This window comes from Lissotriton helveticus, chromosome 1_1 (assembly GCF_964261635.1).
Source record: "Lissotriton helveticus chromosome 1_1, aLisHel1.1, whole genome shotgun sequence".
Taxonomy (NCBI): Eukaryota; Metazoa; Chordata; class Amphibia; order Caudata; family Salamandridae; genus Lissotriton; species Lissotriton helveticus.
In genome coordinates this window covers 1,288,540,373-1,288,555,198 of record NC_136057.1, presented here as the reverse complement: position 1 = coordinate 1,288,555,198, position 14,826 = coordinate 1,288,540,373, and the positions used below count along the sequence as shown (strand labels likewise).

The window sequence follows — 14,826 nt, the reverse complement described above, 5'->3', positions numbered from 1 at the left end:
TATACTTTAAGTGTCTCCTTCTTTGTACTGCGAATTAATTAAATCACTCAAAATGGAGAAAAAAATATTTATAGCGCTAAGAAGCGCTGACTCCATCAATATTCTGCCGTTAGTAGCAGTACCTCTGTTGCCTACGGCTGCAGCCCGCAGGCCCCTGCCACACTGATTGGACTACCTACCACGCGCCTCTTAGCAGCAAAGGGCAAACCCTACAATCCAGTGCCTTGAGCACTTTCTATGAGCTAACGCGCCCTCTTAGCAGCAAACTGCGATCCACGCAATCCAGCGCCTTGAACATTTTCTACGAGCCAATTCTTATCGATAGCACAATAATAACTATTTAGCACGTACAAAATACAACAGGGGTACACAAATGATGAAGGCTGAAATATAAACAACAGTGATTACGACAATAAAAATAATAACAATGCAAGGATACTACTACTGCTAGTCCTGCTACTACGACTGATCACAATAAAACTAAAAATAATAACAATATAGGAATACTGCTACAGCTGCTAGTACTACTGCTACGACTAATAATAATAATAACACAACTGAAAATAATAACAATAAAAGATAAGTCTGACGATGAGGAAAGAAAACAGTCAGTAATGTATTAATTATTTTACAAAGAGCTTCTGGCCACGGTCTTGGGACGTGAAGCTGCTGCCGACTTTGGAACTTGGGAACCAGGATCGAGTGTCGGCGGCAACTCAACATCCTGTGATCCTGGGCAAATCCCTTACTCTGCTTGTGCTTAAAAAATGAATGTGTCGAGAGGAGTGTAACAGGCCCCTCGCATAAAGCGCACCAATATAAGAATGCAAAAAAAATTGACCTATTACGAACTCAGAAACACTACAATTGAACTTAATTTTGCAATATAATGTGGAACTAAACTGTATTTATTTTATTTTCGATGCAGTTTAAATTGGGATATTTTTACACTTTGTGAATACAAGTTGCACCAGTCCGTTCTAGAGAAAAAAATAGAACCACCATAATGCAGAATGCACATGCCAGCTCGAGGAAAATACTCAGGAGTGGTGCAGGGGAGGAGGCACTATAGCTGCCTCCCTGCGCGCCGCTGCTTGACCCCGCAGGCAAAACGCTGTGGGAGTAAACCTTTTAGAAGTGGTGGGACATGCACCCACCTTTAGCCATTTGCAGGCTTTGATGCCAAAAAGACCCACGCAAAAGCCAACCCAATGCGTGGGAGGAGTCAGACCCACAGAGTATTCACAAGACGCCTCGCAGAGCAGCGCATGCACGCTGCTAGGCTTGACCTAAAAAAGGGAAAAGTTGACAGAACAGTGTCACTGCCAGTTTCACGTTTTCCTATATGGTATGAAATTTACCAACCTCTTTGGAGTTGTTCTATACGTTTCTGTAAATTGGGTGGCATAAATCTTCATTCAAATTATCTTGAAGCTGCTCGGCAACATTTGCAAACATATTATAGCATTACTGCATATTTAGATACGTTTGATGCTTGGTAATCTGTATTTACATAATTGCTATCATTCGGTGTGTCTGTATTTGCTTAGGTATGATTATTGTGTGTGTGACTTCCCATATTTTTTTATTATTTGTCTGCACAGTTCTTATTGTTTGTTACTCCACATTCTTATTATAGTTTGTATTTGCTTAACACCTTCCATGCCCAGGACGGCTCCCGGCCGTCATGAGTCACAGTAGGCGTGTGCTCATGACGGCTCGGAGCCGTCCGAACGTTGCCGCTCCGCCCACGCGCGATTAATTCCCCACCTGTGCAGGAGAATTAATCAGTGGGCGGGATTCGGACGTCTCCCGGCCGTCATGAGCACACGCCTACTGTGACTCATGATGGCCGGGAGCTGACCTGGGTACCCGAACGCCACGACCAGCCTCGCCCCGCCCCCCCCTCGCACCGCGGCTGAATTTGCCACGCGGCGAAGGGGTTAATTCAGATCCTAGTCTATAGTCACAAAATTCTTACCTATGTGCCTATCTACAACCACATAGTTCAGATCTGTGTCGGCCTTTTGGTCTTCGTTCACAGAATGCTATGTGTCTATATAAGTATTGTGGGAGCTTTTGAGCATTTATTAAATTATGTGTTATTAACAAAGTTCAGATTATGTATCTACATTAAAATTTTAATGTTTACACTTATATGAAGATTTTGCTAGGACCTGTTAAAGTGCACTTTCCTGTTTTATGCTAACTAGAGCTTGGTTATGCTTCTATGCCATATTGTTTTCAAATGTCTCACCCTGAACGTTCACTTTATTATTTCTTCTGCACGCAGTCAAGCAAAGTTATGTTTGTTAATTTCCAAATCACGCTGTTCTCGAAGTCTTACTAACATGGGTTCAGTAATGATACAACATTCAAGGTTTCTTCCCCTGCTTGCTGTATTACATTAATTCACAATAGTTTGCAGTTATGTTGTAATTAGTGTGTTCTGCCATCTGCAGATGACATTAGCATAGAGTGGTTTGAATCAATATTCATGTAATCAGATAGCGCTTAGGTGGGAAGGCAGTATGACACTCTATTTACTGTGCCCTGATTTGCTGGACATTGTATTTTTTTGCTCATACCATGATGAGTCTGCACTTTAAATGTTAGTCTATAAAAAGGATTTCCTATATAAACCCCCAGATTTGGGTGACTTTCTGATGCTACTAGGGATGCTGTCCAATTTCTTACTGATTTTGCGGTTCAATGGGACTTAGAATGGGACGTAGATTATATCTTATATAGCCCTTAATTATGTATTGCCCTATTGCTGAGAACCTTCACTGCAATGAGTTTATGTATCTCCATTTTAGAATTTCTACATCATACCGTTTGAGTTGTTGTTACAAATCTTTCAAAATGTCCCAAACATGCCCCATAACTCGCTTATTGAGTCTGTCCTTACTTCATTGACTGTATTTTTTATGTGTAGTGTTGTTCTTTATCTTGGGACATATTGCCTCATGAAATTGTGGTTTGAAACCACTACAATCCATTCACTGTGTGAATGGATGAAGGGCTTTTTGGGTGTAAGAATTTAGGGGTTCACATGATAACAGTCAATGACTGCATTTCTATCTTTTTTTAAATAATTCTGACACGTGTTGGACTTTGTTGTTTTTGTTTCAAATAATTTTGATCATAGTGGTCTTCCTTTTGGTAATTTGTGTTATCAATGATTACTACCATTGTAAACACGCCAGCATGTCTCTCTGTCCTCATGTGTTTCTATGTACAGCATCAACTGCCGTTCTGGGCTAGGTTAGTGCTTTATAAATAGCCTCAATAAAATAACGAAATACATGTGCATAGCTCGAGACAATTTTAGTCTTCATTCAACTCATTCTGGTCCTTGCGGAAATCTCCACATGTTTCCTGTCTGTAATCACTTTATTTGGATGATCTGCCTTTGTTCTATGGGATCAGATGTACAGACTATTTATGTTCACTTATCATCAAGTCTAGACCAGTGGCACCCTCTACAGTCATGTCAGAAGCTTTTGAGTGGCCATGAGCCAAAACGTTTACTTGGCCCCTCTTTTGGGGAAGGCGCATAACTAAGGGGCACATGCATCATTGAAAATTGCATTGGCAAATGGTGCGAATTGCAAAAATTGGCCGTTTGCGATGCAGTTTGAACTTTTGGGATGCATCATAATTTTTTTACTTTTCGCAATTTAAGAAATTGCGATTGCATTTAAGGAATCCTTAAAAGTAATTCATCAAACTTAAAAAAATTAGCGATTTCGCTAATAAGGGGAGCAAATTACCATGAATTTGACCTTCATGGTAATTTGTGAAAACGTAGAAAAATGCACTAAAAAAACATTATTTCTCTCTTTTTTTCACAGTATGAGAGCTAGCATGTTTGAGATGAATGAATGGTGAGATAGTCTGAATAAGGGAATGAGATTGATTTCACTTTGTTCTTTTTCTGTGGGGGTTATTAATTGATGCAAATATTTATGAATAGAGAAATAATAGTAAGTGAATTTGCTTCCTTATCTTTGAATGGTATTGTAAATACATTTCATGTTTTGTACCCTTTGAAATAATATTTTTATATACAAAAAAAGAAGCAAAAAAAAGAGAGAAATAATGTTTTTGATAAATAAAGCACAATATAAATGAAAGTCAATTCTGGTTCTTTTTTCATGTATCTGTGCTGTATACTATAATATTACAAGTAGAGTTATGACCAATAGTTAAAATAGATAGGTCTGACAAGAGGCTGCTTCAGTTTGTACTTACTTTACCCCTCTCCTCTTGGACCTTAAATTACTAGGGGGACACCTTCTGCACATAAACAATCATTCATGGCGTTTTTCTCTTTCTACACGTGAAGCAGAATTCAGCACACATAGAAAAAGCAAAAACAAGAGGAGACATAAATATATGACTCCTCGTTTCATCATTCTAATGCCTGCTCTTGCATGGCGTTAGTTTGTGGCACTGCCTCAGATTTTCAAACAATGAAAATCTGGGGCAGCGTCAAAAAGTAATCGGTGTTATGGTGGAATACACACTGCAACACCCATTGCCAACCCCTTTAACTCTAAATAAATCATGACCATTAAGGATTTTAACATTATAGCCACTCTCTGAGGTTTACTAAATTGCTGGCTTGCTGTAACCTTATTTTTTTGCTCCAGTGCACAACTTGCGCTTTTTGAACCCAGAATTGTTTTTTATCATTACAAGTGTATTGGAGGATTGTTCTTACCTCTTTTAACTTTTCTAAAATACTATCTGCCTATTTTTCGCTGCTCTCTGGTCCACCACGGCTTCACCTGCGCCGATTGAGTGGAGAGAGTTGGGCGTGGTGGGGCTGACTGCAATGTTCGACGGCTGCCATCTTGAGCGGTCGACGTTCTAGTCTTCCGACACCACTTACTAGAGTCGATGCTGCTCTACTAATTAAACCTGCCCTGACGCGGATGCACAGCCTACATGACCTTTAAGGTTTCTAACATTATAGCCACTTGATGAGTTTTGTTAAAATACTCGCTTGATGTAACCTTCATTTTTTGCTCTATTGCACAACTTGCGCTTTTTGCACCTAGAATAGTTTTTAATCATTACGTCTGAATTGGATTATTGTTCTTACCTCTTTTAACTTTTTTAAACTACTCTCTGCCTATTTTTCGTCGCCCTCCGGTCCACCGCGGTTTCAACTGCGCCGATTGAGTGGAGAGAGGTGAGCGTGGTGGGGCTGAATGCAACGTTCGACGGCCCCATCTTGTGTGGTCGACGTTCTAGTCTTCTGACACCCCTTACTAGAGCAGATGCTGCTCTACAACATAAACCTGCCCTGAGGTGAAATGCGCAGCGGGCGCTCCAAAGGCAAGCCCGTCTACTCCCGTCTGCGCTCGGACTGGGCTAAGTGGCAGCCAACCTGCCAGTTTTAGGATCCAGCTGGTAACCATGCTCACATACTCACGAAGTAAGTTGTTGGCACTATCTACTACTATCCAGCGTTGCCCTGATCCAGTGTTCAACTGTGCTAATAACCCAGGAACTCATATATGCACTAGATGTAAAATCATGCTCTCAAACATTCAGAGTACAGACTCTGGAAAGTCTTACAAAGATAAAGCGAAGTACACATCTGTCCCTGCGGGACCTAGAGCCCCGCATTGGCTACGCTGCACTCTTATTAATGCACGTTTGTTGATTCAAATTAAGTACAAATTTGCGAACTTTGTAGATGAGCAGGCCCTCAACATATTGTTTGCCGTGGAAATCTGGGCAGATGAGACCTCGGGTCCTGACTTGGTGGTGTCCATCCCGCCATGTTTCTCAATCACCAGGAAGGATCGCATAGGGTAAAAAGAGGGTGGGTTAGCCATAGTCTACCGGGGCTGTCTAAAAGCATCCTTTCAAGAGATCCCTACAGGCCCTGATTGTGAAGTGCTCTCCTTCAAGATAGCCATTAATCTTACATACTCTTATTGGATTGCTAATTTATCGACCTCCCGGACCTAGGGCTAATGTTCTATATATCATGGGGCATCTACTTGTATATAAAGTCCTCTCCCAGGACTATATCATTTTCGAGGTTCATAACTTTCATGTAGATAACCAGCTTAATAAGGATTTGATTGCCCTTATGGACCTTTTAACCAGTGTAGGTTTAGTACAGATTATGGGAGGCCCCACCCACAGACCTGGGCACCTCCTGGACGCCGTTTTTTCAGACTGTCCTCTTTTGGAATGTAAAAATATCCTGCAACTACACTGGTCCGTCCATGCAGCAGTTGTGCTAACTCTCACTTTGCCCTCTTTAGCCGGCAATAGGCCTCCTCCAACTAGAAGTCATAGGCGATACCAATGGCATTGCTTAGATAGAACCAAGTTTAATACTCAACAAGGCATGAACAGACCCCTTTTATCCCAAGATCCGGATATAGCATTGTTAGATTATCATAACTGTATTGGGTCAGCAGTTCAAGCAACAATTCCTCAAAAAGCAGGGAGAATTACATGGACGGCTCCCACCATACCTTGGTTTTCAGAAGAACTAAGACTTCTTAAGAGGCAATGTCGCAGAGAAGAAAGGCGCTGGAGACATTCGTATGTCATAAAGGAAAAAGAACGACAGAAGGAATTATTCACTCAATACAAAGGAACGACCCATAACACTAAGATCAATTATTTTTCAGAGAAATTTGAAAAAGCAAAGAATAAGTCTAAAGAATTGTTCGCTACGGTCCAGAAACTCAGCTGAGTTCAAGAATCTACACACGATGTACCAGACCAAGTCTTTTGTAATACCTAAGCATCCACCTTTTGTAGTAAGGTATTAAGTATCTATGATACGTTTGCAGAGCGACCTGTATTTGATAATTACACACAGTCTGCACTCTCTGATGCAGAAAGAGCAGATTTATATGACCCAGATATTCTCTGCATCCCCCACTCTTCACATTTTTCAGATTTGCCATCTATAACGTACGAGCAAGTCACTAAACTTCTTTCTGACACCAAATCCAGATCACCATTCGACCCATGCCCTCCCAAGAATATGCACTCTGTGACGAGTTAGTTGCCGTCCAACTTACTGAGATATTTAAGTTAGTCATTAAAACTGGAATCTTCCCTAAAATTTGGAAAAAGACCTCTATTCTACCACTTTAAAAAAAAACTAACTTGGATAAAATAGATTCAGGCAACTACCATCCAATCACTCGCCTGCCTCTACCAGCCAAACACCTGGAAAAATATATGAACCAAGTACTGTCCACATTTATCAATAACAATCATACCCTGGATTCAACACAGTTTGGTTTCCAGAGTGAACATAACACCAAGCTTGCATTGATCATGGCGTCAGAAGAAATCAGGGGCTCTGTGAATAATGGAGGCTAGCTGACTTAATATTATTGGACCTTTCGGCGGCGTTTGATACAATAGATCGCAACCACCTAATAAATCGCCTCCAAGAAATAGGCATAGCAGGCGCTGTCCTTTCTCTTTTCAAATCCTTCCTTTAGGACCGTGAACAATTTGTGGAAGTGAACGGCCTCAGGTCCCAGAGCTTCAAGCTCCCATGTGGGGTCCGACTGGGCTCGTCCCTGAGCCCTACCCTTTTTAATGTATAAGTAGTCCCCCTGGCTAGATTGATTAAATCCCACAGCTTTGCCATGGTGTCGTATGCAGAAGATACCCAAATTATAGTTTCTATTTCAAATAATATTCAGGACACTGCTCACAACTTTCACGCCTGTATGCAACAGGTGAGTAGATGGACATCAGAGAACTGCCTTAAACTGATCTCTAAACGGACCAAGGTTCTTCTCTTCAGCAGAGATCCATCTGAACTGGGCCCCTCCCCATTCCAGCCACTAAGGCAAAAAATCTGGGAGTCATTTTTATACCACCCTGTCCTTCTCCCATCATGTGAAAGCGATCACTTCATCCACTTGTCATACATTGCAAATTCTGAGGAAAATCTTTCCTTCATATCGCCAGATCTTCAGAAAACCGTGGTCTCCGCATTAGTCTTGTCTAGGCTGGACTACTGTGTAATGCCCTTCTGACTGGCATAAACACAGCACTCCTTGTTAAACTGCAGGTTCTCCAAAATACTCCTCCGCCAAGCTGGCCCTCAATGCTCTACATTGGCTACCAGTGGAAAAACTGATTAATTTTAAGGACCTCTGCATCGCCTTTAAGGCCCTGCACAACCAGGACCCCGCTTATTTGATTGACTGTTTCCTCTGGTATACCCTGACCAGAAATCTTTGGTCCTCTTCATACATGTTGGTGGAGGTCTCTAAATCCCGACTCTCAAACTGGAGCAGTAAAAGCTTACTAAATATCACAAGACCAGACTTTGGAATCGTCTGCCTCACAAGCTTAAAAATGTGCTCGACTTGCTTTCCTTTAGGAAAGGTTTGAAGACCTGGTTATTTACTGCATAATTTCGTTATATTCAGACTCTAGCCTTTACATAATCTCGGTGATGGCATACTGTTGGATGACAAGCGCATAGATACCCTAGGGTATTAGCTGCACTATACAAATAAATAAATAAATGCATATAAAGGGGGTGTATTTACAAGGTTGCATTAAGCCACAAAAAATTGCTTAACTCCCATTTATAAATGTGGAGAAGGGCATAGCATCACCAGAACGTCGATAAAAACGTTGTTATTGTGGCGCTATCCCCTTGTAAATATACCCTATAGTGTTAGAAGTCTGTGTGTTGGGTATTTGCAAATAAATCCCTCAGTTCAAGTTGAGATCTGCATTAGTTGCCGTCATAACACCTGATTGGATTTCATATACTTGTCTACATGAAAATTGTGATATTAAAAATACCATTTCCTTTTCCTGCAAGCCTCTAGACGTCTTTGCTATGTTCAGCCTACTGACTAAATTGAATGTAACATGCAGCCGTCGATGACGTACTGTGATCTCAATAATGAAGACAAGCTTGAGGGGACAGCTGCTGCTTGCTACTTTGTGTCGTGCTGAATTCTGCGGTCAGCCAAATGGTGCACTGATCCAATAGGCCAAGAATGAGACCTTCAAAACCATTCCAGAATCCCCATGAAAGCCTACATCATTCTTACAAGTAGGTCTTAAAGGCTAAGCAGACAGAATTCTTTGGAAGTGCAAAGCAGCTCAAACAGCATGGTTTGTTTGAGCATTTTGCTATTTTTGAGATGCGAGTCAGTCCCCAAAAATCTGCATATGTGGAATTGATGGCCTTTTTAAAGGGGCACATGTTGTTCTTCGCCATTGTGGAGGTAATTTCAAGTTCCAGTTATTACAAATAGGCCTCAATACTCAATTTAACCAATTCTAAATATTTAAAAAAGCTGATGAATGTATGGTTGCTTGCAGCATGGGCCAGTACACATTTTATTCTCAGGGCCCTGCTACGAACAACTAAACATCTCAACAGTGTGAGAGGTATCATTTCAAGTGAAAAAGGATCCTAAATGACATCATTGATAACATCACTGATGACATCAACCAATAAATGTGACAATATGATATATGCTTCTGACACTAAAACATATTTAGTGAGCTACACCTAGAGCACATTTTCTTTAGCTTCTGCACTGTTAACACCTTCGCAGCGGCGGCTGTTCCGCCGCAGCGCTAAGGGGGTGGGGTGGCGGGCAGTGCTCACACGCTGGTGACAGAACCGCTCCGTCACCAGCCTCGGTTGAGCTGTGCTCATGACGGAGCGGTTCCGTCATGGCCCCGCCCGCTCATTAGAATGCGCTGCTCAGGCGCGAAATCAGCGCCGTGCAGGCGCGTTGGGCAGGCCATGACAGAACCGCTCCGTCATCAGCACAGCTCTACCGCGGCTAATGACGGAGCGGTTCCGTCATCAGCATCGAAGAGGTTAAAGAGTGTAAGCTTTGCAATATAAGTAGCCTCCTAATGGTACTTGCATCTATGGAGGGAGGGCGCTCTCTTGAAAAGTTTGCCATAGGAATAAATGTTGTACATCTAACAGGCTTTAAAAGTCTGTAGTTTGGGGGCTCTCTGTGAAACACTGTGCACAGGGCCACGACTGTGCATAGTATGGACTTGGCAACCTAATACTGTTTGGGCTTTAGGCAAGAGTGCTCTCTCCATGAGAAGTTGTGCACAAGATAGAGGCTGTTCATAGTAGGTGCTTACCCACCTAATGAGGTTTGAGTGCTTAAAGGAAGCAATCTTTCAGTGAAGAGCTGTGCACAGAGCGAAGGCTCTACATAGTAGGAGTTTGACCACCTTGATGTGGCTTGGGTTTTTAGAGGGAGTGGGCTCTCTGTGAAGAGTTTTACACATGGTGAACGCTGTGTGTATTAGGACGTGGGAACCTAAATTGTCTTAGATTTTTGGAGGTAATGGACTGTCCATGAAAATGTGTGCGCATTGCAAAGTATGTGCACAGAAGGGGCTTGGCCACATAAAGGGCTTTTGTAACCAGAAGCATTGGTCTACAGTCTAATTATTTTATATGCGCACATATGCTTATTTAGTTTATGCTTTCACGATTTTGTACCATGTAGTACATATTTAAAAAGCTGTACTGGTTTGTACAGTAAATTGAACAGCAGTATGGTGGATGATGTCTTCAGTGATGTCACTGAACATTTAATGGGTAATGTAATATGTGGGGACATAAGCAGTGAATGACGATGGGCAAGTTCTAGTTAGCTGAGGTAACTATAACTGGTGAATTTCTGTCGTTTTTTTTAGCTTAAAATATTCTAAGTGACAATTTTACCTAAAGATAACGTCACTTTAAACTTTTTTTTCAGTGAAATTCTCACATAAATTAATGTCTTATTACCCTATTTACCTATAACGTCGCTTTAACCGTTGTTTTTTTCAGTTAATTTCTAGGTTTTTGTTAACGCAAATTATGATCTTACTGCCATACCTAACTATAATGTCACTAGCCTGTGACTGACATGCTTTGCACACAAACCCAACAAGGGGCAGCCAACTTGCCTCCCCCTCGGTTCCACCCCACAACCACCCAATGATAGCGCTCATCACTATATAAAGGGATCTCATTTTAAATAATGAAGGCCTACTGGCTTTCTAAAGGAGTCACTGCATCAATACATAAAAAACAGGCCTATTGGTTTTGGCAAGAGGTGACCACATCAATATACAAGGCAAGCCTATTGGCTTTGTCTAGAGATCATCACATCATTATATAAAGGCAAACCTATTGGTGACCACACCAATACACATTGCAAACCTAATGGCTTTGTCAAGGAATCACTACGTCAATATATATATGGAAAATATTTGGCTTTATCAATGGGTCACCACATCAATGTATAAAAGGCAAGTCTCAACTCAAATGTATGTTTCTCTAGCAGAGTTTTTAAGCATAGGATTAGCACAGTACCATCCACTCCGCTTCAGAGAACAAAAGACTTTGTCACTCTTAAACTTGCCATAGATGGCATTGTGCTAATCCTATGCTTGAAAACTCTGCTAGAGAAACAGACATTTGAGGGGAGCAGATTCAGAGTATCCGTGCTGTTGTAGGATGCTCCATAGAAAGGAGCCGCTCTCCACCTCAACCTGGGAACTATCCAGAATTCCCCACTTCCTTTTTTGCAAAATTTATGAGACACTCTAAGCCTGTAAGGGTATTAGCTTGACTAAAGCTGGGTGCTCCCTTGTGTCTGCGCAAAGCTATACCTATCTCATAAAAGCTCTAACTAGAGTGAAACATGTGTCAACAGTTGCCTTTATTCATTCCAGGTTGGCATAAATGGTACTTTACTGATCCAGAGCTGTAATAATGTGCTTGGAGTGGTAAAAGGCTTTTGTAATTTTTCAGCTCGGCATGGATGGCAATTGCTGACCCTATGCTTGAAGACTTTGCTGAAAAATAGCAAAAGGATTTGTCACTCTCTAGCTCGGCAGACATTTGAGGTGAACAGACTCAGCGTGTCGGTGGTGGTGTAGGGTGCTACATCGAAAGGACCTGATCTCCACCTAAACTTGGGAACTGCCCAGAGTTCCATGTTTCCTGTTGTTGGATAATTTTTATATATATACCACTGGTGTTTGCCAGTAGGCAGTTATAGTTAGGTCTGCATTTCCATAGAAGGAGCATCTTTTTATTTACTAATAACATTGGCGCTGGTTGATGAATCTTCACAAAACAAATGCTCATCCACCTCAGCTCCTTCATATACATTTTGGGGGTAATTCATCAAGCAGGGGCTGAGAATAAAAGGGGGCCCCAAAGCCAAATATTCCCACGCATTTTTCGCAGACTTTTTTGAAAAAGGCTAGAGCCCCAAACGGCTGAAAGGAACTGCACCAAATTTGGCGGTAGGCTAGATCTTGTCCCAGAAAGCATACTTTTTGCGATTTGGTGTAAATCAGTTCAGTAGTTTTCGACAAATTATGGTTAAAAAAGATTTGTATATCTGGATGGATGGGTGTGCAAGAGTCTTATGAACGTTCCAAGGTTGAGCAAATTTTAAAATGGAGCCAGGCAATTGCTTAACAGAGCTTTTTTCCTTTCGGCTGTCTTGCGTGGGAGTGAGAGGCTCCCACGAGTCCCGCCGGAGATAGTGCTCTGATTGGCTGGTTGCAACATGAAGAGAAATGTTGCAGCTGCCAGTTCAGGACAAGGGGACTCAGCACCAACAATTTTTATCAGTCTGATCAGATGGAAAAGAGGGAAGCGATGTACCTTAAGGAACTCCAAGTTTCACATTTTGGTGGGGAGACTCAAAAGTTGGTATGGAAAAGGTCAAAGTTCTCTCCTACAATAAGTATATAATCTGTGTAAGGACAGTCATCTGAAATTGCTCTCATATAAATAGTTCTTTATAATGATATGGTCAACAACGTTGCAAAGGATAGATAGATTTAACAAAGATTTCTTACATTTGTCATAGACTTCCATTCAAATGCTGCCAAACCAGCAAATAATTACTATTTTGCTGTAACTGGGTATTAACTAGGCCTGTACTCTTATACGATGTTCCTTTCTACGAAAAAAAAGTCAACAGGTAAATATTGATTCCATATGATTGCCTGGATTGGGGAGATTGAATGCAGGTCTGTAGTCAGCCAACTCCAGACAGTCGCTGGTCTGGGTGTTTTTTTTAAGTCTTGCTCTCTGTGACCACCCATAGGTGTTGACACCTAATTGACCACTCTGGATGGTTATAAATGTATTTATGTTTTTATTTCAAAGAAAAGAAAAGTTTGTGTCAAGAAAGAAAAGAAGTCCAAGTCTTGTGTTTAATAGCTCAATCTTCTTTTCAAAGGTCCTTGGGTATTCCTTTTCACCAGCACCCTCGATAGAAGCAAAGAAGCAGGTAAGTGTCTACCCTTATTTTTCACTAAAATAAGTTAGGTTAGTGAGGGTGACTTATTTTGTATCTTCTGAGGAAGAGTGCTTGTTAGCAAAGCGAGATAATAAGGGTTAAAAATAGCAAAATTAAATAGTTCCAAAACAATTAACTTAATGATTATTGGCTTCCACTGTCTCTTTCTTTTGTAGTCTTAAGGATTCTTTCTCCTTTATATTTCCTCTCATTTTCTTTTTAAATGTCTTTATTCGCCTTTCTTTCTATTTCTTTTTTTCTTTGTTCGCTCCTCTCTCTTGCTCCCTTTTGTTCGCCCCTTCTTCCTCTCTCTCTCTTTTCTTTTCTTTAGCTATTTAGGGCTTTTGGTTCCTAACTAGGAACCGGGCATGCACCTGGTGGAGCCACGTCCCTGCTGGAACGCGGTGGGGCTCTGGAGATAACCGGTGGACAGGAGACTCCGCTTCGGTCATTACGTCCCACTTCTCGCTTGGGAAGTTGGGTCCCGAACAAGCTGCCTCGCCACTTGCTTTCTTCTCCACGCTCCTTCATTTCCTCCGTCTTCTTAATGTCCACTGTCCTCACAACGCTCGTTTTCTTGTTCCTCCGCTCTCTTGTGGAGATGCCACTCCTCATCTTTTCTCTCTCACGGGTCGTATGTAGAGGCGTGACTCCTCCCCTCTGCCTGACTTCTGGGACAGGCAAGAAGGAATGAACCGGCCAGCGCGTTAAATCCGTCAGGTTGGTGACACTCTCCTAAAGCTTTTATAATTGTACCATAGAGACAAGACAAATACCCCTTTCTGCCATCACTCCTTTGTCCTCTCTGGCCTTGTGCACAATTCCAAAAAGAGGTGGGCTTGTAGAATGTATTTTCTATGCTTTCTTTAAGTTATGTAGATATTGGTTTTCACAGGAGTTGCAGTAATAAACAATGACCTGACCGTGTGGAGCAGCAATTCCCCCTTTCTTTTGCTACCAACCAGGGTCAGGGAGTTTGTCTAGGCGCTAAGTGGAACTATAAAGAACCACTTTGTTAGACTCCTACCCTTCCGCTGTTGGTAGAGGGGGAGCAGCAGAGGTGCTGTAGGTGGAACTCTGCAGGCAGGTGAAAGCAGCCAGAGAAACTGCATATATATAAAGTACATGTATGTGCAATCTTTCCAAAACAGACAGGAGAGGTGAAATCATGCACCGAGCTGGAACCGCCAATATTATCATTATTATTATTACTAATATTATTGTTTTTAGGTCTCGCTGAGTCAGTGCGCATGCGCTGCTCGGAGAGACATTTAGTAGCGGCTTTTAGAAGCGCTACCTTGTCATCCACCAGCTTGCTAGAGCGCGCGCGACGTGTACAGCATTTCTTACCGGCAGCCGCATGCGCGTGCGCACAACTCGCGTCACCACTAGCATTTTTTAAATTTCATTTCACGGCCGTGCAGCGTTACTTTTACGTCTGCGTGGCCTGTTGTTTAAACCTGAACATCTTTCTCGTTCTCTTTTTGTAAAAGATTTG

The 14,826-nt window shown here is 41.8% G+C and overlaps 1 protein-coding gene across 1 annotated transcript in view; it reads right to left on the bottom strand.

The window, feature by feature from the left end:
- Window positions 1-14,826, bottom strand: part of LMOD2 (leiomodin 2) — a 53,963-nt gene that overhangs the window by 22,205 nt on the left and 16,932 nt on the right. The gene's annotated exons all lie outside the window — the stretch shown is intronic.